This window comes from Haemaphysalis longicornis, unplaced genomic scaffold, assembly GCF_048455015.1.
Source record: "Haemaphysalis longicornis isolate Haplotype H1 unplaced genomic scaffold, Haemaphysalis longicornis Haplotype H1 scaffold_2, whole genome shotgun sequence".
Lineage (NCBI taxonomy): Eukaryota > Metazoa > Arthropoda > Arachnida > Ixodida > Ixodidae > Haemaphysalis > Haemaphysalis longicornis.
The window spans coordinates 186143451-186165832 of record NW_027526295.1 but is presented as its reverse complement, the minus strand read 5'-3'; the positions used below and the strand labels follow the sequence as shown (position 1 = coordinate 186165832).

Here is a 22382-nt window from a genome sequence, read left to right as displayed (position 1 = left end):
ATTTTGACCACCTGGGTATCTTTATCGTGCGCCGAAATCTCGTACACACGGGAGTTTTTGCTTTTCGCCTGCATCAGAAAAACCGCCGGCGTGGCCGGGAATCGAGCCCACGTCAGTTTTAATCGTGAGCCCATCACAAGTTCCCAATTGGAATAGTGCGTCGGATATGCCTTGCATGTCAATGAACAGAGGAGCATTTCCTTTTAAAACAAGAAATATAATATTAAGCCTTCTAGCTTAATAATATACTTTAAACGCATCGAACGTACAGTCCCAACCTTTGAAGATGGAATTAGCCATAACAATTATGTACAAATATTTCCCTTATAAATGAATGTTTCTACAATACAATAAAAAGCGATCATGTCGGACTCAAACTCCACCATTCATAATAAAATGAGAACAAAGAATGACTTCATTCACGCTGTGCACAGGCATTAAACAAAAACAAGAAAATGAGAGGAATTGGTATTAATCCGAAAGCCCGAACAGACATAACATTTTAAAGTGGCATCTTGCGGCCTTTCAAACTCGAAAATTCCTATATTGCGTCACGAAAACAAATACCCCACAGCAAGTCATTTCGATCGACATGGTGGCTAAAGAATTCAACTGCCTCACGCCGACAGTGTAGCGCATGATACATTTTATTAAGGAAAGTTATGAAAAGGAACGCTCGCTCTTGCAGTTTGTTGCAGGGATAAAGCATGCATGTTTGGGAAAACGCATACCCTATCTCTTTGCTTGAACATTTTAAGCAGACCACTTGCGTTTCTATCTTGTCAGCAAGAACTAGACCAATTCAGCAGAAAAAGTCGAGTCGAGGTCGCTATTGTGCATTTCCAGTTATCTACTAGCTTGACTGATGACCGATAGACATCCATAGAAAACGCTATAAATATAGACTGAAAATTCTGGCAGAGACGGTTGCACGCAGATTTCCGAGCCTGTAACGCCGTACTTAAGTTGTACATACATACATACATACATACATGCATGCATACATACATACATACATACATACATACATACATACATACATACATACATACATACATACATACATACATACATACATACATACATACATACATACATACATACATACATACATACATACATACATACATACATGTATTGCGAAGCATGAGTGTGCGCTTGCGCATATGCAAAAATACTCCGGGTACTTATCATTGTTATATGTTCTTAGTTATTAGTGTAGGAATAGTTAGCCAGATTGTTGGGTATTTTGTTGTTCCGTCTCTCTCTTTTACCTTCTCTACCTTCTCTCTTTTCTGCGATGTATTTGTGACCGGTCTCAGAACACATTCTTTTAGCTTTATACAGTCGCCACATCATACAGGAACCCCGAATCGCGGCATCTTCAAATCTAGGCCGGAAAATGTGCACCCATATTGCTTATATTGCTTCGGGTGCAGGCTGGTTCTTTTCTTCCGTCACGCCATCGCATCGTCGGGACCGAACATGGACTGACATATACGCTAGCGGAAGATGTTTTGGTTCCGGTACCGCGCCTGCCGGTTCCGTCTGCGTAATCCGGCGTGAAGGGTATGGACGCAATCCAAACCAAGCGCAGCCGCCACAGAAGCAGAACGAGGGGTGTTTTTCTGCATTGCGAGCCGCGCAACCGGCTAAGCCTAATCGTGAGTGACGTTGAGGAGTCAATGCGGAAAGAAATCCGCGTCGGTTGCTGCCGCCGCGAGGCCTAATTTGAAGTGGTCCGGATTTACGCAGCCACCGGATAGTCTCCTAAGCCAATTACTGCTGTCAAACATGGCAGCCGGCCCTCTGCTGTCTAAACATTTAACCGCGCGGTCGCAAGCAGATATTTCGTGGACGTTTCCTTTTGTAGCTGCTGCAGATGGAATGGCGCTCAGACCAGCTCATCAGGCATTTGGCGCCAAATGCAAAAAAGATGTTTCTCCAGTAAGCACATTGCTAATACATATATAACAGTAATGCTGTTCCCGGAATCTTGGAATGCGTGTGCCCCTTTTTCACAACGTGACGTCACAAAAATGAGTTGCCGCTGGCGTCGCTGAGAGTTTGTTTGTTTGTTTGTTTATCTTTCTTCCAAATTTTGGAGATTTAATGCGCCAAAGCTGCACCCGGGCTTTGAGGCGCGCCGTGGTGGGGGGCTCCGGATAACTTTTGACCACCTGGGGATCATTAAGGTGAGCCGAAATCTCTACATACGATCTTTATCGCTTTTCGCCTCCATGTGCACTGAAAGCTTCGGTAGCGATATTTAGGTCTGGCTTCTGATCGCGCATACAGTTGAACCTCGTTATAATGAACACGGATATAGCTAATTATCGGCTATAGTGATCTAAACACAAACTTTGGTTGGTCACGCTTCATTCTATTGATGACACTTCTTCCGTTAGAACGAAACTGAAACCGTGAGAGCCGCGTGCGATATCGGATATAACGAAGAAATATTTTACCAGGAGTCTGAAAAGCTACATGAAAATAAAAACCGTCATCCGAAACTGCAGCAGTAAAAGCCCTTTTGTTCGTGGACACTCGGGAAAACTTCATCCTGCTCAGTGCTGTGAGTAGCCTCCAGACTAAGATCACATCCTTCATCAAATTAATAAGGACGCAGGCTTGTTTTGTCAACTGAACTTTGTTCTGTCGTAATTTCACGTACTCATGTTCCGGTTCACTGATGTTGAAACGCAACAAGGAGAAAGGTAAGGATTACCTTGTGTATAGTGGATTCGAAGCCTCAAAAAATGCGTTCTTGTATAGAGTAATTTTGCGCGAGCCAGATTTTCGATTTGTTAGAGCCTATCTCTACCTCTACTGTTACAACGAATGTCGGATATAACGAACTAATTTGCTGTCCCGATACTACTTCGTTATAATGAGTTTCGACTGTATCACCATTCTATCACGACTATGTTAGGGATGTATTACTCCTGCTCTCCCACCCCGTTCTTTTTTTCTTTGGCTCTTTTATCTCACTCTGTTCACCCCCATCTGCAGTAGCAAGCCCTACCATTAGTAGAGTAGACATCTTCAGTTTTCCTTGAAGCTTTCTCTCTAAGCATACATATTTTACTCCGACCTCCTCTAACAACGGTAACGTCGTCTGAAAGACGCAACGCTACAGCAAAATACTGACCGGACCCACAACAAACGATAAGATTCATTTCTTATCGTTTAACTTCACGCAAGAAAAAAAAAAATGTTAGAGTTGTGAAGTGGAAGTGCTCCCTCAAAAACAGCGTTGCCCATCCCCTCCTCACCTCTTCTAAAAAATCAACAGGAAATAATAGACAAGGACAGCGAACAAGAACAACGTGGCTTCGACAACAGTGAAGTCTGTTCAGTCATCTGCAGGAAATTGAGGCAACTATGAATGTTTCTTTGATGGGGCAGAACAAATATTCGCTCGCTTCGTACTTTTTGGTTTCCACCCGCCGCTTTAAATGCTCCTGCTCACGGTGCAAAGGCGGCTTGCAGGCATGCAGGGCGTGCGACAACCAACAGTTCCTCGAGGACCCCACCCCGCAGGCGGCATCTCTTTACCGTCGCCCACGGCCGGCCCTCCCAAGTCGTTTCGTCTATCTACAACGAGGAGGCGGTGACAGCCCCGATAAACTTTTCCTCCCTCCAAGCGTTACGTTCCTGATATTTTCCACTATACAACGGCAAAAAGAAGAAAAAAAAAAGAATAAGAGAACAAACTCGACGCACACATACGATCAAAAAAGGAAGTAGCGTGAAGAGGAAAGGGAGGACTTCTGTGAAAATTAAAAAAAAGAAAGTGACGGAAGCAGCTTTTGACGATTTCATAATAGAAAGGCGCTCGTCTCGTTTGAATGACCGAGCGCATTGCGCGGATGACGCAAAGGCGCGCGTCCGCGCCCCTCCTTCCCAGTCAAGACGCACCTGCATCACAAACGTACATGTGAAGGCAAACGGTCGTTCAGTCAAGTACAGACGCAAGCACAAGCGTGTGGAACGTTTCGCGAAGCGGAGCGAGACGGTGAGAGTGAGTCAGGCGACTCTGCGCAAAGAGCGCCAGCTTCCACACCCTGACGGGAGAGAAGTCTAATCTGAACCATACGTCGACGTAGGGGAGGGGGGAGCAGCGGAAAGGAAGGAGGAGTAGGAGAAGGCGCCGAAAGCGGTAGCCCCAGCCGTGGTCCTGTAGCCGCACTGAAATTTGATGCATTCGCGGGAACTGTCGTCGGACTGCAGTCACGCGCGGTTGCTGGCGGCGTCTCAAGTTGCACAAGAGAAATAAATGGCGATGCAGTATGGGATCGACGGTACGGCGCCTGCATTCAAGAAAGACGGAATGCTGGAAGGAAATCCGCTACGTTTGAGTTGAATGAATGGTCGCATTCATTTACTGTCGCTACTGTTCCTTTCTACGTGAAGGTGGTGAGCAGGGAGAATTCCAGTGGGAATTGTCGAATAGTCCACTCTGCTCTACAACGACCCTTTTCGAAGTGCATTTCTGGAGGACATTTTTCTAGGGACAATAAGGAGTTTGATATCAAGGTATGATGGTCCTGGGACATTTTAATGAATGGCTTAATGAGACCAATTGTATCCCTATGAAACGCTATGCACTTAGTTCCTTAGAAGTCGGCTTCACTACTATAGTCAAGTGCACTACAAAGGACAGTATTTTTAGGGGCCATACAAGGTGTTTGATATGGAGGTAGGAAGGGTTCAGCGGCTTTTATTGAATACCTTTGAAGAACCCATGCGGCGCTATACTATACGTCCAGCCGTTTTGAAGATTTGCCTCCCTGCTATACAGAAACGTATTGTTGGGAAGACATCCTTTATGGGCAGAACAAGCGGTCTTTCGTAAAACAATGAAGACCCAGCATTCTTTTAAGCTGAGAAAGTGTGACACGTCTACCGTTTAGAGACGGGCAGGCGCGTCACCTCTTCGAGTACACATAGAAGTGCTTATGCGTTCCTAAGGGGGGTAGATATTGGGGCCTAAGTTAGGGGTAGATGATACTTGCTTGATTTTATCATCAGACGGACCCTGTTACCCGGCTTTGCGCGTATTTCTTAAATGGAAAAACAAGTGAGTGAGATACATGCATCTGAGCATTACGAAAAGGAAAAATAAAAGGGTGTTTGCTCCTCTCCCCGTGCACCCGTTCTACTCACGTGCCGTCGCGGTCACTTTTCACGCGGTACGCATGCAAGGTAATTCTGTTCCCTCATCTGGCAGGGTGCCAAGTGGTAACGCATCGGGCGCCTTCTCTGGAGGCCCGGGTTAGAATTCCACTTGTACCTAACTGTGTTTTAGCGGCGAAGCCCCTTCGGCGCTGGTGATGGGGCTGTTGGCGTCTCCTGTTGTCGTCGAAGTCATCGTAATCATCGTCCCATGTAGTCGCGGTACCAAAACAGCGGGAAACTCGTTTATGTCTCGCGCTAGAACGTAACGCGCTAAAAAAAAAAAAGGACATTTGTTTACGCCTCGCACTGGAGCGCTTCGTAATCCTTACTGAAAAAACATCGAAACGCTCGTTTACCCCTCGCGCTAGAGAGCTTCGTGCTTCAAAGACGAGACTTTTACAGCAAAAGCTGTACACCTGTACCCCCCTAACTGTTTCGTCTCCGTTGGCAAAAAACCCAAGGTTCTAAGAATACACTTATACACTGCATGCTTCGCTTCTCCCCAGGTTTCACGTTATTTGTTTGTTTCTTTTTCGCACCGGCGGCCATTTTGGTACCATTCGTGGTACCCAAATGGTATTATCTAATCTCTTCGCCGTAATAAACTAAAGTGACTTCACCTATCCGATTCAGTTTCCAAACGGGCGCATCATATACTCTACACACACAGTGCAAGCTTTTGATGACGGGTCCTCTCGGTGACGTCATTGCGGCCGTACATAGAAAGCTGCTCTATTTAAACAGGCGTATATAGCGCGCCTCGGGGGTAAGCGGCGGCCGAGTGCAGCGCACGGCCCTCGAGCGTATTCGGGCGACTCGGCCCCTCGGCTTGCGCGGAGGTTAAACACGGGGTTCGGCGAGAAGAGCTCGTCGAGCTCTTCTCGCGGGATCCGCGTGCCTCGGCGGCATAAGCCTCGTGGGGAGGTGTCGACGCCGCCGCAGCAAGCCGGGGGATTCGGCCCCGTAAAGCCACCAGCCCGAGGCCCCGTTCGCGGGCTAAAGAGCAAAGAGGGCATCCCCGGCCCTCTCATGAACGCCGCCGTCAAAACAGGTCTCCATCGTTGCCGACCGGTCGGGATGTCAAGGGTCATGGGAACGCAAACATTTTCCACAAGTACAGTCCCTCGGCGGGGGAGTTCGGGGCGCGCATGCGTGGCGCCCTTCGTCCACTTTTATGCGCATGGTACATATACGTATTCATTGACGGCGATGGCGTCCCTTTGCCGCCCACGAGATCGGTACGGGCGTCATTCCCCTCGGTGTTTGGTTTCAGTTCGACGCGTGACCTTTTTAAGCCCATTATTGCTTTTTGTTTCTTTTTTTTTTGCATTTAAACCTTACTGTTGAAAGTGATGAGTCGTCCAATAAACCTATTGTAAAGGCTGCGATAGATTTCGCTGCTAAACGCCATAGGAGATGAAGCGATACAGGGGCTCCGATGGCACATGCGGGGCTTGCTCCTTCTTGTTTCGCGGTTGGTAAAGCATTGAGGCAACGTGGCGTATGAATGAGGGCGAAAGGTGTGGGAAAATTGCAATGCATTGCGATTGAAGTTCTGAGAAAATCACGCCAGATTACTCGGTGGATAATAAAGTCACGGGAATGAAATGAAACAGCGTAGTCCTATATTATTCTGCATACTGTTTCTCTTCGTAGTAAAAACAAAAACAGAACAAGAACACCAATTCGAGACGTGTCAGAGCTGAAGATTTAAGTTCTCAGTCATCTTCTTCGCCCTTTTGTTGCCGCTTTCCTTGTATCGTGAATCAATGAATGAATTTATTACCAGACTTTGTGAGTGTGTGTGTGTGTGTGGGTGTGTGTTAACTTGTAAATATGCCCCTATCGTGATGCCTAATTTTTTTTCCTGCATTCTATGCGTTACACGGCGCGATCGTCAACTCGCAGACTTGCGTCGTATACTCGTAATTCGTGAGAGCTCATCATTAACCAATGGCTTGCTTCATTACACTGCTCGGCCGCCCTGTGGTGGAGCTTACTTTAAATGCGAAAATTGTCAATCAGAAAGGTGGTTTCTACTTGTAGCAAGGTTCTGAATGTAACAGCAACTTGTACGCAGGATCAATAAATGGTATGTGAAAACCCCTAACGATATTCATGTAAACACGGGTGTCCGTTGTGTGCACATTGTAGTGCATCCTTTTTGTTGTTTCTATTTTGCTGATCGAAGAGAAATAAGGAACGTTCCTGTATCAGCCGCTTTCGTCCCAGCGTTAGCGCTGAGAGAAGTACGAAAACAAAAGCGAAAATAAATTCCTAGCTACAGAGCACAAAGAAACGGAAACGGGATTCAGAAGAGGGCTGAATTCGAACGCCAAAGAAAGCAAGGGCTGGCGGACTCTCGGGGCGGTCGCAATTAAAGTTCCCGCTTCTCCGGAAGCCCTGCGCTCGGCGACCGGGTGGGCCGAAACGTTTGCCGTGCAGCTTAAACGAGCGCGTGCCGGGCGGAGAAGCACATCTCCCCGCGGGCGCTGCGTACACGCGTCTCCATTAAGGAAAAAGGACCCGTCGCCTTTGCTTTATGAAAGCGCGAGGCGCTCTCTCGCCCGCCAATAATCCGTGGGTACTTCTTTATGTCTGTCGGTGCACTTCGATCTATTTGTTTCAACCTCCCGCTTGTCAGCCCAGCAGCGAGGACCTCGAGTACGTCAGGCTCGTCAAACGGTCAATGTCCGTTCGTGCACAGCGCGTGTGTGAACGCAGTGCTGTAGACCTTCGTTACAAGAAAATCGCTTTAATAAAAATCTCGCCTCATTCGAAGTGTTTTGTGGTTAACTATGCAGTTCAATGACAGCACATGTACACATGCTTTTAACGGATTATTGCTTATAACGAAGCCAGTTTTTCTGTCCCTATGCCCCTGCCCAGAAACCCATACTCTTACGTTTATGTGTTTGTCTGCCGGTATGTGATTACTATATATCGATCATCAGCTAGTATTTGGGTTAGTTTTTACTTGGGTTAGGGACAGACAACCGTTTTATTGTCGAGTATATTTTCTCTATCCCAAATGAAATGAGGTATTAATCGGCTAATTGATAGATTAATCGGTTGTGTTGGTTTCTGAAGAAAAATGATTGAAGGTAATATTTTAATGAAAATGATTATATATTCAAATGTCAATATGCTCTTAGGCCTATTGACAGACACTCAAGATGAGGTAAGGAGATCATCATCATGGCGTTGATGTGATCGGGACCCTCATAACTGCGTTCCTCCCTCGCACTATATCTAGAATTAGAAACATCGGCACTCGCCATAATTGCAATTGGCACCGATTAATCGGGGTTTACTTTCGCCATAGTTAGTTTATACAACGGTCAAACAATATAAATCCCCGCTCCTGTTTTTCTGTGGTGCATTTTTATTTCAAGAGTAGCCGTTTTTCTGTCTGTCTTACTATCAGCTTGTGGTTTTAATCAATATCATCTATGATCATACTTTCATCGTTTTCTATTATGATGTATGGTGGGTTATTTGAACACGAGCATTATTCTCGACATGCTTGCGCGCGATTTTAACACGATCCTCCTAGCTGTTTCATTTTGTCCACATGACTTCAACCGATTAACCGGTTAAAAAATTAGCCGCGACTAATTAATTAATCGATAAATAATTGTAAGGTTAATCGATCCACCGCCCACCCCTAATAATGACCTTGCATTCGGCATAGTGTGCCCGTGTGGAATGTGTGCGCTTGTTCACCATATAGGCCGGCTTCGGGAAACTCTGCGCTCAGTTTTTTGCTATACGCCCCCTTCAACAATGCGTCCATGGTAAGCTCTCTCATGTCGCTCCATATTGCTTGGTTGACTCGAATCCCACTTTGTACGTTCTCAGTCCCTCATTGTTCTGGCCAAGTAACTTGGAACCTTGATTACCTTTATCACTGGCTTCCAATTTTTGCTTTCTTTTAACTGCTTCACTGCCTTTCTTTTCGTAGTTTAAATCACGGGAGGATTTCCCGAACGCATAAACTCTTCTAAAGCCGTACAGCTGACGTGTTTGGAAACGCACACAGCTGAATTTAACATAATACAAACGAGTAAGCACGCATAAAAACGCTAAAAAGTACGCAGTTAACTTTTAGTGCACTGTGCGCATTGATTTCAACAAAGCGCGCGCGGGGGTTGAGGCAGCCTGTTTAGACAGGGCACACGAAAGGACGCGCGGCCCGTCAACGCCACGCGCGGGCTTTCTGCTCGCGGCACGTGCTGGCCGCACGTGCCGCAGAAAGGGTCCCAAGCCACGGCACGAGGTTAATCCCGCCTGATTGGCCGTGTGCGCCCACGTGGAACTTGGCCCGAGTTCACGCCGGTCTGCCGCGCCCCCGTCCCCCCTTTCCAGCACTCGTGATTAACTTGGTCGCCTCTGTGCGGCGCACGTATATATGCCCTTCGGAAATATGGGCTCACGGTGCCATATTTCACACTTAAGTCGCGCACATGTTCGTCTCACGCTTTTGTAATCCTTGTACAGCCGATATGGCGCTAGGTCATCGGCTTATATTTTGTTCGCGACGAAGGGGCAGGATATACCTTACGGCGTGAGGACATGTGCGAGATAACTGGCAGGTGTTACCTGTATACTTAACGGAATTGATTGGGATTTAAGGGGAGGAAATTCGTCACTGATGAAAAGCGTTGTACGTTTCCGACGATTATTAAAGCGAAGCTTTCTATGTCTGCCTGAAGTCGTCCGTGCGCACCGCGAAATGCGCGCTGCAGGAAAGCCAACTTTCACTGGCGTGGATGATGATCGCCAACCGTCGGAATCGAATATGGGTCCCTCGCGTTATGAAGCCGGCGTCTATCAGATCGCGCCAATTGGACAGGGCCGAAGCAGTTTGGATTTGGAGAAGAGTACACGGACGAAAAAATTAGACAAAAATCATACACACCTCCGTCTAACGACGACGATGTTTGAACGCGATGCTTTCTCCGTGCGAAGTCAAATGGGGAAGGGTCAAAGTCAAAGCTACGGCGATGAAAAATGCTAACTGCGTGCTAGTCAAAGTCAAAGGCCAAAGAGTCGAGATCCCAACCGTCGGCGAGACAGACGACGACCAAAAAATCCCTCAAGAGAAAGCTTCACGTTCGATTATTGTCATCGTTCGACGGATGGGTGCATGATTTTTTTTACCACCATGAGTAAAAAAAAAAAAATGTTCGTAGCGATACATCTACACATTTATTCCGAAAAGGCGAAATGATCAAAAGGGGAATGATATGGTCGGAAAAGAAGTGCAGGTTGCAGTATTGTGTTGAATATGGACGAAAATCTAGTTATGTGAAATATCGGTGCTTCACTTCTCTCGCGTTAGCTTTTACTGTCTAATGAAAATCCTGAATGCTGGCTGCTAACAGTTGCATTGCACGCACATCCATATTTTGCCGAGTGACAATGAACACGTTGGGCAACGTTGGGAACCAATAACCTTGCACTGCACCATGTTTGAAACCACTGGCGTATGCATAAGAGAAGAGAAGAATAAATGAGGCCACTGACTTAACCAGCTTTCAAATAACTACTATTGATCTTTTTGTTTTTCTGCCACAGGCTACCCCCGCACCAAGATTTCGCAGTCTAGGCCTCTGCTCTCACCACCCCGATCCCCTTATTCGGCAGTGCCACTTAACAAAAACAAAGGAGCAATCGAAAGGTTGAATAGAGTATACACCCACCGCATGCCACCGTTTACGTGGTTAAAACGAAATGTTTTTCTTTTTACAGTAGAGCGATGGTAGGCTGTCCCACATTTTTTGCGTCCGTAATACAAAAAAAGCCCCTCGATCCCTTATCTCCCGTGCCGATGTTCTCTTTTGCCGTAGCTGGCCGAACGTCTTTTCCTCTGGCGCTGTGTACTAATATGCACACCATCGCCCTTAACCCACCTATTCACCTCCGGACCTTCTTATTTTTACAATTATTGACATCTGCTGCGCCCCCCCCCCCCCCCCCAAAAAAAAATGTCTTTCTAGCAATGCATTTATGCCTAGTAGGGAAGCAGACTTTAAAAAATACCGGTGTAATCTTGGTTTTTGTAAGCTTTCTCACATTATGTGTTGCACAGTGAAGTCTAGCTACGCACAATATCGCCGAACACTTCCCCAGTGCGACGGCCCTGTTTCAACGTGTGTTTGCGGCCAACCAATAACTCACCAACAGCTCCGCACCTTTTCGGAGTTGAAAGGCGCTGAATTTTTTTAACTTTATTTGCTCGCCAAACGTTCTCGCTCTCCTTTTTTGTTGTATGTAAACACTTATACATACAATCATTCATGCGTATATGCACACATATGCCCATACATGCATGCATTCATATACACACATTCACGTATGCATGCATATATACATACATACATGCATGCATACATACATACATACATACATACATACATACATACATACATACATACATACATACATACATACATACATACATACATACATACATACATACATACATACATACATACATACATACATACATACATACATACATACATACATACATACATACATACGTACGTACATACATACATACGTGCATACATACGAATGTACCCACGTTCGTGATCTGGCAACTTCAACTCACTTTTAGTCCCCGTTCCTAAATGAGGCAGATGGAGACAAGAAAATTTGTAGAGCGCAAGCGGTGTGTGGTAGCACTATGTTTGGATTGTCCCCGTCCTCGTGAGGATACAACTGCGCATGTGCGATGGCGCAGGTGCGCTCCTAAAGGCCGCTACCAATTGAGTTGGGCATCCGTTGCGGCGAGTTGAAACACGACGAGTGACGTCGTGAGAAAATGCGCCGGACACAGGGGCGGCGGTTTTCTTTGTTGTAGTGTTGTATCGACTGGAGGGCGGATGGAAACTTTGCAGCAGGAGCGGCAAGCTCTGCAACTACCAGACATACTACGGGGAGCAGAGAACACAGCGAAGTGAGACCGCGTTCACTCTTATTTTCAAAAATGGTTCCATTGGGGCCATTGTCCGCCATTCTGACATTGTTCCCTGCTTAAGCTCTCACTACTTGTTCCAGTCGTAATGTCTGTTTAGTTTACAGCTTGCGCTGTTAACCACTGCGTTTTACGCAAAGTTCAAATAAATGGTAATCGATTTTTGTTTTCTTAAGCTACATTTGCAGTTTCTTATTGTATTCGCCGATGCATTCGCTGATTACTTCAAGAGCGCTGCCTTGCACATTATGAAAACTTGCACAAACCATATCTGTTCCTCTCTCGCACTGCGTACTGTGGCGAGCTTCAAACGGCAGTTTGCCATCCACCCGCGGAGATCGTCACTACGTCATCCCCATTAGTTATATATGCACTCGTGAAATGGGCCTACAGGTCACCCCCTTCCCCTGTACCGTCCGCGCGCTCAAGTTTTGTTCGGTGAGTTCAAATTCCAGCCGCTGCCAGCACCGGCACAACCTGCACGTACACTAAACGGTCGCTGATGGCTGCGCGAGCTGCGTTTCGTCTTTTTTTTCCACCACCGTGTCCGGTCTTTTCACATCATCCCGCATTAGTAACGTAAACCGGATGATTACCCTCACTTATCTTATCCGTCCGTTCCCCAAGTAACTGCCAAATCACTCGCTTCTCTGCCCAACTGCATCCCCGCCTTGTTGCAGTCTCCCCTTCACTTTCCAGTGGGGGAGGAGGAGGAGGAGTGCTAAGCGGCGGCAACAAGCGGGCACCCATAGACTCCCGTGGTGCCCAGCTTCGCGGGGAGCTAATTTTTATGCACGTAAACGCGCCGTTTGTCTGTTCCCTTAGCTATTTTTGCCCTCCATCCTTCTTTCTTCTCTTTCAGCGCGCACGCCTAGCGATCTAGCTGCTCCCCCTTTCCGGCCGTCGTGTTATTCTATGCTCGTCTAATCTCTTTGAGCAGCCTTATCGACGTCCCCATTGTCGACAAGAGCTGCGTCCCGCGACACAAGCGCGCGGTTATGAGCGAGTACAAAAACAGGTTATTGTTGTGACTGCGGGGCCTACCTCGTACGGGAAGAGGATGGGTGAACGAAGATGGGCCCGAAGCGGGCGCGCGGGTCCGAAAGGAGGACGCGCGGTGCCACTTTGGCTCTTTGTCCGTCCAGCGGGGTAAACGGTAAAGGGAAAAGGGGAGGCGGCTGCGCGACAGGCTGGAGCCAGACGGAACTTAAGTGCACCTATGGTTATGTGCGTCCCCCTCCAATCTCCGGCCTATCGACCCTCGCGGAGCCCCCCTCGCACGCCAGTCCTCACGGGCAGTGAAGTACGGGTAAATGCTTTGATGGCGCCTGTTTGCGGATACATGTTGCGGCCCCTAGCGCGCGAGGACGTATCGTAATCGCCCCCAACGCCGCCTCCAACGCCGCCTTGGAGCGAGAGCTTTGAGACCGTTTGAGACCCTTGCACTGTGTCCTGGCACTGTGGGGATGAGAAATGGATCTGGTTTCTGAACTCAGTGGCTGACATTACAAATGCCTGTCAGGGGAATGAATGGTTTTGTTCTTTTAGTTGTACCCGCAACAGATAAGAGACACGCGAAAAAAGAGGGAAGGACATCGGGAAGGAAGGGATCCACAAGGACACCGAGGAAATCTGAGTTATGCAGCGTTTAATATATGCAGGAGTCTGTGGGGTATGCTACTGCTTTCTGGGGCCCATACTAATTTTTGATGTTGAAGTATAGCTTCGATATCAGTGCTTCAATTGTATTTCTATGCACTCAGCTGCTCCAGTGTGCCGTGGGCCGATCACAAATTCGATTACTTCTTTAGGGTATGGGCTTACAGAGTTTATACGTCAGTTTGACCACATAGAAACTATAGTGTAAATACTCAACCTCAGGTCTTTATTTCATACCCCCAAACTATGCTTGGGTTACGGGACGCTGTTATAGACAGCCTTGTATTAAGGCTGCCCTAAGCTTTGCCGACTCTCACTGCGTAAAACTTTAAATTTGCACCTAACGACTGTACTTGTATACACACAACGGTGATATATTTAGAGAAGCATCAAGCTAACAGCGGTTGAAGTCAACCGACTAGGTTAGGCTTCGCCAAATGAGATGCACGCGTCCGTCACATCTAGAAACATTCCAGAACTAGCCAGCAGCCCCTTGAAGGCGACCGCAGTCCCACTTCTATACAAAAGTTAAATAACGTTAAACAGTTGCGAAATATGCCTCCCTCCAGCATTCACGTACTGATACCAGGGCATCAAATCATGGGCGACGACAATACAGCCGCCAAATTTTACAAGCCAACCAAACTAGTAGACAAAAGAAAACACACCACTTGCAAAATGTTGCAGCGAACTTGAGGCGAGACTACAACTGGAGTTCTTTAAGCTACAGTACCATGGACATGGGCGTCCCTGGGATAGAAGAAAAATCCAATAAGAGGGGGGTGGGGGGGGGGGGTGGGGGGGAAGGCAGGACCATTTTACGGGGTGCGGCTGATATGGCGATGTAGTTGTTAATGATGTTGATGTGGAGGCGAGTTGAACATGAAGATTGCTTTGATAAAGGAAGGTTGGCTTCTCAGTGCTCAACATACAGTAAAAGCTCGTTAATTCGAACTCGAAGGGGACCATGAAATTGTTCGAATTAAGCGGAGTTCGAATTAGCGGGAGGGCGCTAGAACGAATGGACATCACTTCACACTGCGCGGGCAGGACACAATGAAACCACCTCTGGACTTGTTATCGCAAATTAGGCGCTACTACACGTTTGTGGCAGGTGATTTCGTAAGTAATGTTCATGGAGGTTGAACAGCGAACGCAATTATCGATCAGTCAGTTATACGCCCGAAACAGGCACTGACATTGCATTCGTGTGAGCAGTGAGCCGTAATGTCGAAATAATAACGCTGTTTATGCACGAAAACAACTTTGTTTACTAGGTGGGGTCGAGGCAATCAAAATTAAAAGTAATCGTTAATACGCATGTGCTTGCGTTTCTGCTGCCCCGACTCTATGAGAATCGCTTGGAGCTTGCGGAACAGCTTCAGCGCAGCGTCAGAATTGTCATCTGCTGAGAAATAACGTGCTGCAACATCCAGCCTCGACACTGCATGCATCTCTGGCAAATTTGGTTAGGTTTGGATTTGCTACACATTGTAATCACTCTGGGCCGACTTCTTCTGCGAGGGCGATGGAAACCAGTGAATCCCAGTTCGAATTAAGCGTTGTGGATACCGACACGTTCGAATTATGGGGAGTTTTGAACCCCTATCGAAATATACAGGGCTGTGCCGGGACCAGGGCGTCAGTTCGAATTACCCGAAATTTCGAAATAACCGAGTTCGAATTAACGATCTTTTACTGTAATTCATTTCCCTATTCATGTAACATGGCGCCACGCCTTGGCTATCGTATCAGCCGTTCGATTTATCGAGCATTCTTACTCGAAAGAAAAAGAAGAGCCGGTACGCGCCCATAAATTCAAGTTTCAAGAAATTTATTATGAAAGCTTTTCGGGAGGCTCTGCGATGTGTGCGTGTAAGGGAACTAACGAACATCCCTTGGCTTAGGATCAAGTTTGTCTCCCGATGGTTCCACGCTGAGTAAATATCTGGATCTTGTTCGCGATAAACCCAAATTTTCAGTTTCAGTTTCACTTTCAGTTTATTATTCATTCCAAAAAAGTAGTACAGTAATATTATTATACAGACGAGGGTCCCAAAGTTAAAAACTGTAACGGGACCCTCGATGCATTACAGCAATCAATAAGTTAGATAAAGTAAACAAGCAATGAGTGAATGGCAATCAATTATACAATATAATTGGGTGAGTAATCATTATAAGCTAAGTGACACATCAGGCAACGAAAAGCAACGCAAATAAGGAAAGAAGAAAAGAAGAAGAAGAAAAAACGAAAAAAAAATTACATCAAGTTTAATGGCGGACATTGTCAATCAAAATACAATTATCTAAATTGCATAACCAAAAACCCAATGCCTCCAAAAAGCCCATAAACAGGCAGCTAATAATTTAACAGAAAACTTTTAAGCGACTTTTTGAATGATGACAATGTAGGCATCGTTTTAACAGAAAGAGGCGTGTCATTCCATAAAGTAATGACCGCAAAGGCACAGGTCATTTTCCCATAATTTGTGCGCGACGCGGGTAGCAAAAAGTTAAGGTTCATTGCAAATCGCAGACGTTTTCCAAATCGCAGACCCCCCGCACATTTAAGTCAAAAGTTGTTTGGGATGGACGCAAGCGCTTGCCATTGCTCTTGAGAGGACTAGAAACGCAACCGAAGTAGACAAATGGACTTTTAAGGAGACTTGTACGGAATGTTTTGGCAACGAACAAGAAAGGTGACAGAAGGATGTCTAAGCATCAAACTTTGAGCATCACTGGCACTGTAGCCTCTAAGAACAAGTTGTTTGCCCATAAAAAATGCCACGACTTTTGCTTTTCATCAGATCTCTGTTTTTTTCCGCAGCAGAAATACGCATATTTCGTTACTGTGAATTTCGTCTTACGACTGCCCAAAACATGTTTGCACATCATTTTCCCTTCAAAGGAATTCAATTTGGTCCTCTCATGTTGCTGCGGGGCTTGCATTCTGCAATAACTGTGAAAAAAAAAAAAAAAATCGCAGAAACAGACAGGGGAAATAACATTTGTAAAATTTCAAATTTCAGGGCTGTGGATTCATCTTTCTGAGCTTTGTGCCAGCTCGTTTCAGAGAGAGAATGGTGGCAGTGGCTTGTAAGGTTATTAGGTTGGCCTTAGTAATAAGGTTCTTGCATATGTAATAATGACTGAAACGATAGATAGGCCCTTGATGGCAGTTTATGCGAGAATCAGTTCCAGTCAATTCCAAATTTTCAGAAACATAAAAAGTGCACAAAAACTGCCTGAATGGGGACACGGGTGGATACGGAATTTCTTTTGGTCAGTTACTCAGTAGGGCCATCAGCATTTAAGAAAAAAAGTACGTCCTGAATAAAACGCACGAACCGCGACCTACATTCACGCGCACTTACGGACCGCTGAACCGGCGCTAACACCACTCGTGCCGGATCCACTACAAGCGGGCACAATTAAGTGAAAAGCAGCGCCATCTGCGGACATTCACACGAATCAAATTTCCGACCAATGTAGGCACACCGATCAGGGCCCCTCGCTGTCCCGCGTCCCCTGTGCAGCAGCGCGCGTGCGCCTCCTGTTGGGGCCTCCTTTTGGAAAGCTCTCTATCGTGCAAAGCGGGGTTAATTTAGTTCCCCAACGGGCCTATTTAGCACAAAAAGGGAGGGGAGTCGGGCGTCACAGGGAGGGGGTGAGCGGGGAGCCGAAGAAAGGGCACCGCAAAATTAGCGGTTGTGAACGCCGGGTCCCTTTGTGCGTAGGGAGCACGGGCTGGTGTGAACGCGGGAGGGGACAGAGCGAGCCCCTGCGGGCCGCCACTACGCGCCGTTTAGCAGAAGCAGACGGCGACAGACACCCTGTCGCCGGTTGCGCTTGTCGTCCGCTTCACAGAGCACGGGGTTCCAGTCGAACTCAGGAGACCGGGCACGGCTGCCAGGAACCCGGCTGCGCGCCCGAGAAGGGGCGGACGGGAGCTTCTACAAACATTTGTGTAGCGCTAGCTCCGAGCCCGCCTCCTTCATCGCTCCCCCGCTTTTTTATTCGCTTTTTGTGTGGCTGTTTTTACTGGAGACACTCTTAGTTATTTCTTCCTCGCTCTTTCCAACCCCCCCCCCCCCCCGCGCGCTTTGTGCATCTTTTCTCCGGGCATAAGGGAAAAGATAACATATCGCGGACGAAGCAAAGCGACTAAGGGGATGGTGGCGGCATCGTGCAAGTCCGGTTATAAGGAGGCCGGGCGGAGGGAAGACGCCGGCGGAGGCTTTTTTGTCAGAGCTCTAGGTGCATCGCCGCCGGCCCTTCTCCCATCGCTTCCCCATTGCCTCTCTTCCGAGCTGCCGCGCGCGTTTTCATGCGAATGCCCGCGTGTCTGCTGCGTTCGTCTCGGCGTGTGTACTATATACAATCGAGAGCAGGGAGCGCTGCTTCGGGGCACTGGAGACACGCGCGTGTGTGTGTTTGAAAAGCCGCCGCCGACGACGTCGTCGTACTACCGGCTCCCCCGCCTCTTCGAGCCGCGTTTTCTGCGCATTGTGAGCCACTGAATGCGCCCTACAAAAAAGGTTGTTTTTAAGAGTAGCCATTTGAAGTAGCTTAAGCCTTTGAGCGGAGCCGTTCGAACACGACGAACAAGAACGAGAGTGGCATCGCGAGGCTAATCTGAAGCGCGCACCCAGAAGCGACAACAAGGCGCCGGATGTGCGTCTCCGCGAAGCCCTTTAGAGGGGAGGCGATGGACGACCCGATTCTTTCGGGGGCCAGCTTTCGTATCAACCGCTGGTTTTCAAAAGATTTAAAGTGCCTGATAGCCATCTCTTTCGGGTTTCCGCTTCATCGAGTGGCTCTCTGCAACGTTCGATCTAGACTTCATTACATTAAACAAATTGAATTTGTCATGCAACCTCAATTACGAAGCTTTCTGGACGAAAGCAGAGTGGGGAATATCAGGAGTTAAATTCAACCGCTAACGTCGTAGCTCAACACCTAAAACGTTAGGCCACTGATCACGAGGTTGCAGGTTCGATCGACGGGCGTGGGGACTATTTTTCTGACGGATACGGAAAGCAAGCACGTTCGTGGGTCGGGATTTCGGCGCATGTTAAAGAACTCGAAGTGTTCCAAATTATCTACAGCTTTACACAATGGCGCATCCAAGAGGTCAGGCGTGCCATTGCGAGAGTGTGGTTGGAACGGGGTCCGAAAGACGTGCGATAAATGCCGCGTTGTGGACTTCTGAAGCTGGAGCTTGACATGCGTATCGCGTCGTAGGTCAAGTTTGCGAGAGACAGGACGGAATGCTCACGCATTCCTAAGATTCACCAATCAGGCACGTAGCCATGGGGTTTCGGGGTCAGAACATCCCCTGAAATTTTTTGATTGGTGCTTTCCTTCGCATTGCGGCTGTTTCTCTCGCCCGCGCTGTTCACATTCCTCATGGGTATAATAATATGTAAAAATAAAAATAAGAAAAGGTGATAAGAAAATGAAATTAAATAATATTTTCTCGCAGGATATCTTTCCTTTTAGTTTTTTTTGTTGTGTGCTGGCGGCGTGTAGCACCCCCCGAAAAAATATTTCTGGCTACGCCACTGAAACCAACGGATCGTCAACTTTTTTGCAAAAGGCCGTGGAAAATCTAAACAGAAATTATTTGCAACAGCACCGTCCATTCAACAATCATAAGAAATGTGTCAATGGTGAGCCACAGTGAAAGACATTTTGTGTAAAGGCTCTTGCTGAAGACTTGCACCAGCCAATAAAAAAGAAGTACCGACATACGATCACGCTGTAGGGGGCTTACCAGACTTTTCTGCCCCTTAGTTCAGTTCCTTCGTGCCTGAAAAAAAAAAAAAAAAAAAAAGCGTGCCTGTAGCCTGCTGAGTAAACAACAGCTGTTTCAATGATAAATTATATTTTGATGATGACCTTTATATATTCATAACTTCTCAAACTGTTTAGTTGCCTTTCCACTAAGCTGCATTGCTGTATGTCCTGATGAGTGTGAGTTTGTAGGGGTCACTTAATATCTTAACGGGAAACTCGCATCTCAAGAATAACTACAGGATGTCAGCCACATCCCAGCGATCAGAAAACTTCCGTACTGTTCGCTGCAAAGTATATCTTATGCTGATAGATTAGACCTCAAATTAAAAAAAAAAATTTAATGCAGTTAGAGAATTACAGGTAAGCAGCATCTTCTTATTTCAAGTGAAATTAAATTATGTGCAGCAATGAACACAACAACCCTCTTACGCGTTATAGATAATAATGATGGGTTAAACTTTCGATTTAAATGTTGGAACACTGTGTACTCAGTCATAATTGGGTCATTTCATCCTCATTATCATCATCATTAACCGCTCATTCGGGTCTAAAGCAGGACGAGTGCCTCTCTCATTGAACTAAGCAAGCTTCTGTCTTGCGCTGTCCGAGTTCATTCTTGTCCTCCAATTTTTTTTATTTCATCTTTCCATCGAGTTAATGGCCTTCTCGTTCTTCTGGAACCATCTCTCAGTATTCACTCTTATCCTGGTGATTTCGTCTCACCACATGGCCAGCCCAAGTCCATTTCTTTTTATTAATTTGAACTATTCCCCCTCTTACGAGCAGTGGGTGGCCTGCCTGAAAAGTCCGCCATCTGGGACCTAGCGCATACTGGTGAAGAGGGCCTGGACTGTCAGCCAAGGCCAGGGCATCCCGGACTAGGGACGCCTCCCACCGGGCGGGTGCCCAAACAGCAGCACTAGCGCTCGTGGAATCAACATTTATTCCTCCTCCTCCACTCGTGTTCGCTCCCTGATGCAGGAAGCTCGTTTCCTATCCCTAAGCGCTACTCCTATCGCACTTCGTTCCATGGCCCGTTCAGCCGACCTAAGCTTGCTTTCCAGTTGTTTAGCAAAACACAGTTTCCGCTAATATGTCACCGCCGGTAGAACGAATTGGTTGTACACCATCCTTTTTAGTTACAGAGGTAGCTTACTTTCTATTAATTATTTCGGAGTGCTTGCCGAGTGCACACCAGCCCATTTCAATTAGGTGCCGGATTTTTTTCTCGAGGTTGGGATAGGCACTGACAACGTGCTCAAGTTAGTTATATTCTTCTGCGTCTTCTAACGTTTCATTAGCTATGTTGAAGAGAGTGCTTTCAGCATGTTTATTTATGATTAGTCTATTCATATTATTCTTCAGCCCCACGTACAAGCTTTCTGACTGCAGTTCTTCAAGCATTTATTTTGCAGATTTTCTGTTGCCTCGCCCAGCAAGGCTATGTTGTCTGCGAACCTCAAATGGCTCAAGTATTCCCCTTCATCTTTAATGCTGCATTTTCCCAGTCCAGCTTCCTAAATGCACTCTCTACACATGCTGTGAACAATTTTGGAGAGATGGTGTCTACCTGTAGTACTCCTCTTCGAATAGGGAACTTCTCGCTTTGCTTGTGACCTACGTTGTATATGTCGTCTAGGAGACTTATGTGGGTCTCCTCTATTCCCTAGTTTTTAATGCTTTCAGCAAAGCTTCGGTGTCTATTGAATCAAGCGCTTTTTCGTGGTTTATAAATGCGATGTAGAGGGGTTTATCAAGTGGATGTAAAATATTTGTAGGAATTAAAGAACAAAACAAGGCGCCGTACGCGGCGTATATACATCGGGACTATGATTCATAGGGTAGTGGAAGGCAATTAATTTATTCTGGCCCCGGGCTCCCCGTGCTTGAGTTACGCCAAGTGACGGCGAAGTCTTTGCGCCCAGTTTTCTTTATCTAACTGCTCCATGGCCTTCCGCCGTAATGAGAGTCTCCGCTATGCCACGGTCTTCAGCCGTGATGTGTGACTCAGTTGCGCAAGCTTAGTCGTACCGCCACAGTCCACCGTATAGTGCGACTCTCCGTCGTATATTCAGCCGTGCCGGGATCGTCCAGCGTAATGACACCTCCGCTGTCATCATCATCAGCCTATCTACGCCACTGCCGGGCAAAGGCCTCTCCCCTTAATCTCCACTGATTCTGGTCCTGCGCTAATTGCGACCAATTTATCTCCGCAAACTTCTTGATCTCATCTGCCCATCTAACTTTCTGCCACCCCCTGCAACGCTTGCCTTCTCTAGGGATCCACTCTGTTACCCTTAATGACCAGCGGTTATCTTGCGTGCGCATTACATGCCCTGCCCATGCCCATTTCTTCTTCCTAATTTCTACTAATATGTCCTTAACACGCGTATGTTCCCTGGCCCACTCCTCTCTCTAATTGTCCCCTAACGTTACACCTATCATCTTCCGTTACATTGCTCGCTGAGTCGTCCTCAATTTAAGTTGAACCCTCTTAGTGAGCCTCCAAGTTTCTGCCCCGTAGATGCAGCTGTCATAGACTTTCTTCTTCAGGGACAATGGTAGGCTGCCATTCATTATCTGAGAATGCCTGCCGAATGCACTCCACCCCATTCTTATCCTTCTGAATATCTCTGCCTCATGGTTGGGATCCGGGTCACAACTCCGCTCTCTTCTTGTCCCTTAAGTTACACCTGTCATCTTCCGTCCCATTGCTCCAGAGAGTTCCAGAGAGTTATAGCAGAACAAGCGACCGGGG

The 22382-nt window shown here is 47.0% G+C and overlaps 1 protein-coding gene across 1 annotated transcript in view; it reads left to right on the top strand.

The window, feature by feature from the left end:
- Positions 1–22382, top strand: part of LOC144167558 (retinal homeobox protein Rx1-like) — a 52535-nt gene that overhangs the window by 9757 nt on the left and 20396 nt on the right. The gene's annotated exons all lie outside the window — the stretch shown is intronic.